At 38.6% G+C, this 4,496-nt stretch overlaps 1 long non-coding RNA gene across 1 annotated transcript; it reads left to right on the plus strand.

Annotated features, from left to right (window-relative positions):
* Positions 1-1,319: 1,319 nt before the first annotated feature.
* Positions 1,320-3,488, plus strand: LOC113758786. The gene is made up of 3 exons (XR_003466854.1): positions 1,320-1,406; positions 2,472-2,535; positions 3,353-3,488. It is a non-coding gene; the product is annotated as an uncharacterized LOC113758786 (long non-coding RNA).
* Positions 3,489-4,496: the final 1,008 nt, after the last annotated feature.

Consider the following 4,496-nt stretch of genomic DNA (forward strand, 5'->3'; position numbering starts at 1 on the left):
GGTTGGAATTTGACCGACTCGTGGATTGGATCTTACAATGGTACCTTCTAGAAAGTTGTAACAATTTGAATCCATATTCCGACGGTATAAAGTTTTTAAGTTTTGGACATAAGAAGCTCGAGATAAGATTTTCAAATGAGATCACGTAAAACTAAAAAAATTTCTATTTTTCCTAGGATTATTCCTACTTACATTCCCAACTTTAGGATTGGAGTTGGTAAACTATTTTGAGGTTGGTTTATGAGTAGAAACGAGACTTAAATGAAAGGAAAATGAGTTCTTCAAACCACCTTAGGTCGGACAGTTTACAACTTTGCATTTTGAACGTCTTTTCTACTTTCTCTAAACGTTTGGCTATAAGTGATACTTTTCTGCTCTAAATGACTTTTGCAACATTGATTAGTAAGGACATAAGGATTATTCTTCGATGGGAACAAGCTAGTATTATATTTCGATAGGTTATACAACTATGAAACTTGTAAATTGAAACATGTTCTAAATAAAGATTTGTAGCTTCAATTCCTACATAATATGGCTTTGTATTGCTGGTCTTACTAAAGCATGCGCTCACAGGACTCGAGAGAGTTAAAAAGGATATTCATCGAAAATATTTTGAACTACTTAGTAATCAAGCTGAGAATCTCGAGGGCGAAATTCTTTAAGGGGGAGAGAGTGTGAGAACCCTCATTTTTAAAATACAATTTCCCCAAACTACATGCCTTGCACCAAGATTCAAACCACCTCTTATATGCCCTGGCATTATATTTCACAATGTGTTACAACAAATCCCTTGTATTGACCCTCACTTTAAAACACAATTTTCTTACTTACATGCCTTATTATAAGATCTAGACCATTTAATATATGCCCTTACAAATTATTTTCTATGTGTTATAATAATTTCCATGCATTTCATTTCAATTCATTTTACTTGAAGTAAAATATTTCCTTGAGCTAGGTTGTAAATAATTCACCACTTGTAATTGTCCAAGTGTTCTTTATTAGTGGTAGAGACTTTATGTGAGAGATTAGAGGTGTTGAATAATTATTGGTGCATTTGGAAAGGTAAGAATGGCATTAGTCAAAGGTTAAGAAAAGGTTAGGACAATAATGGAGCCATGTGGCAAAACCCTAGCCATGTATCTTGTTTGACCAAAGGATTAGAGGAATTTTAAACCAACTTTGCTTCATTTTCCTCCAAAATTTCATCCACCTTAAGGGCTTCCAAGAGAAGGAAGAAAACTCCATCTTCTTGCTATGACAACCTTAGTTTGATCTTGAACAAAAACCAAAAAGAGAAAGATCTAAAGTTTGTGAGAAAATTTCCTTCAATCTTTGAGGTTGTTTCAAGCCTAAAGCTTCTATTGTGGTGGTTTGTTTGGTGACCAAAGCAACTTGTAAGTAAGGTATGTAATCTTTAAAATTTGGGTTTATGATGTTATATCATCTACTTGAGGTTGAAATGGTGAAAAACAACTTGTTATGGTTGAATTTGGGGTTAGTTTCTTGAGTTAATCAAGTAATGGTTAGGTTTACTAATATGCATACCAAGTGTTTGATGAAATGTCTAACCCTTATTCATGTGTGTTTATGAAGTATTGATATGTTTTAAACCCCTATTTAGTTGGATCTAATACTTGTTATGTGCAAGGAATGAAAATAACAAGAAGAGTAGAAGTTAGAAATTTTTTAAAGTGTGCTGACCGAAACTTTTTAAGCTTGCTGCCCGGTTTTTCCTTGATATTTTCATGCACATTTTGGCTACAAATGTGAGTATTATATGTTGGGTTATGTGTGTGGAGGTTGTCTACAAAAAAATTAGCCAATTTGGTTGAATAAATTTTGAGTTATAAACAAAGGAGGAAAACTGGACTAGGTCCAGAAATTTTCTGTCCAGCCATCTTGTTAAGGTCATAACGTGTTACTCACTGATCAGAATTGAGTGCCGTTTATGGCAATTGAAAGTAGACTCTTAGAGCTTTAAAACGGTACAAAGCTCATTTTCTGGTTCATCCCGAACGATCCGTGGCGAGTCTGGAAAGTTGGCTGTCCGGGAAGTACTGTTCATCCGAGACAGTCCAGAAAGTTCATTTGGTTTCTTAATTTTGAGCCACTTATGTTGGGATTTTGGAAATGGTTTCTTCTAGACAAATTTAGCCTTATGAACCTAGTTTCCAATGCAACTGACGGAACCAAATTCTGACTTTCCCACAATGAGCAATGACCGTTTTCCCGAGGCTGGCCGGGCAAGACAGTTTAACCCGTAATGAAGCCTTTGAGCTGTAGTGAAACTTTTCTTTTGCCAAACTTTCATATACATACTAGACTTGTTTTCCATGAACTTTCACCGTGGTTTAGACCCTATTTGCATGCCGGATTAAGTAGCTTAAGCTACTCACTTGGCCTCTTAATGAACCTATACTTTAGTAGGGAACGAATCCAATTATTAATGTTTTCACTCGTTGACCTAGGTTTGGGCAACGACGGTGATCGTAACTGAGACGTTTGACGTCGATTATTACTTTTGCTTGACAGGTGAGTGTTCCACTACCTGCTACTTGTTATGAGAAATATTCGTGTACTTGAAAGTATTGAATTGTTATTGTTTGAGCCAAACACTGTTTTAATTAAAATTGAGGCGAGTGTGTACTTTATCGCACTCGACCTTTCTTATTTTTTCTTTTCACTGAGGCTCTACTTACTGAATGAATTAACATGAAATGAGATATTGCTATACATGACTGTGCTTAAGTTGCGTGGATGACATTCCACCAACTACTGTTACTGTTTGGGTACCCAACCTCATAGGTGAGTTGGTTGTATCGAGCCAGCAAGGGCTTGGTCAAGAAGGCCGATAAACCTTGAGGACTGTTTACTGTTCACTGGAAATTGAATCTTGCTTGGAGGTCCCTGGTGAAGCATAGCCGTTGTGCTTGCTTGTTGTGTTGTCTAGCACCACCAGTGATAAAATCCTCGGCTTGATACTGTTTCATTGGAATCCTTGAGCATTGGAAACTCGGATTCCTGGTATACTCGAGTATTACCAAACTACTGTTTATGGAGTGCGGGCCCGGTGGGGGGTTGTTTGGTGGACGGAGACTGGTGAAAGTGGTGTTGTACGGACCTATATACTGTTACAAGTGTTGACGGAGTGTCAACAGGAGGCAATTATGATCAAGCTCAAGTGGACCTTTGGCTTTTGAAAGCCACCCGTATCCTTGAATTGAACTGTTATTTTACTGTACGGTGTTTAGTTGGCTATTTTGTGATTTTATGTGGCTATGTGTTTACTTGTTTACCTGGAACCTCACTGGGCTTTAGCTCACCCCATTCCCTTTGTTTTCCTTAACAGATCGGGAAGGGATTTGATCGAGGGCTTTCTTAGCTTTATTTTGCCGTTCTTGCGTTTTGAGGTTGTAACTTTCGTTTAAGCAGACTTGTAAGCTTAAATTCTTAAGGGTGATTTATATTATGTAATTTTGAGTGAAGCGTGGTAAGTTGGCATGCGATGATATATGTACTAAGCTGAATTGTTGAATTAGTGATTATGTTTGAGTTAGTGTTTCAATCCCCTGCATTGTCAAATGTTACATTCGTTTCATTGATGATATTAGTACTTTGAACGACTGAGTCCTGGCGAGAGTTGGGCAGGCAGTCCGTTGATACCCTAGGGTTTGCCCTAGGGAGAGGTGGGGCTGTCACAGTTGGTATCAGAGCTTAGGCTTCAGATCTTTGTAGAGTATCCTAGACATAAAAGCTCAGGATGCTGGACTGTGGGATTGGTTTGAAAGTTAAGTGATCACTGGAAGGGAAAAAAAATTTTGAGCCTAGGTTTGAATTGGTTTGGGCGAGTTAGGAATTTTCGACTTGAGGATTATATTTGATTATTTTCCCTTAAGAGTACTTAAGTTTATCTACACTTTGTGCAGGCTGGATGAATCTGGCGGCCCTAGTAATAGACCGGTTGGCGAGCCATCCCGTGGGGACTTACCGATGATTAAGTATCAAATCAGACCCGGAGGCCTAGAGCCTATTGGGGCTTATCTAATCACTACAAGTGGTGTGAGTGTCTGCAAATTTTACCTATTCTAATGGAGTAGTGTTGGCCGTTGTGAAGGAGCGAAAGTTGCTTGCCCGGGACAATGCTAGGTTTAAAGCTGAAGTCAATCAACTAAAGGAAACTACTAAAATGCAAGCCGATCGAATTAAGGAGCACAGGTATGATATGGTTGAAGGCCATCAAAGGATTGGTAAATCTTTGTATGTAACTTGGAGAAGCTCAGGAACGCGTTTAGGGGGCAATAAAAGTGAGGAATAGAGTCGAGTCAAACCTGAATGTTTGTGATGACCTGTTTGGGGACTTCAGTAGACTTAAGTGGTGACGTCTCTAACATTGGAGACGAGGCAAGTGTTGACCTTGCCTAGACCGGAGGAGGGTCAGCTAGTCCCGCATCAAACTAAGCCTACACCTCTAGGCTACTACTTTGGATGATTTT

Source organism: Coffea eugenioides, unplaced genomic scaffold, assembly GCF_003713205.1.
Source record: "Coffea eugenioides isolate CCC68of unplaced genomic scaffold, Ceug_1.0 ScVebR1_715;HRSCAF=1439, whole genome shotgun sequence".
NCBI lineage: Eukaryota > Viridiplantae > Streptophyta > Magnoliopsida > Gentianales > Rubiaceae > Coffea > Coffea eugenioides.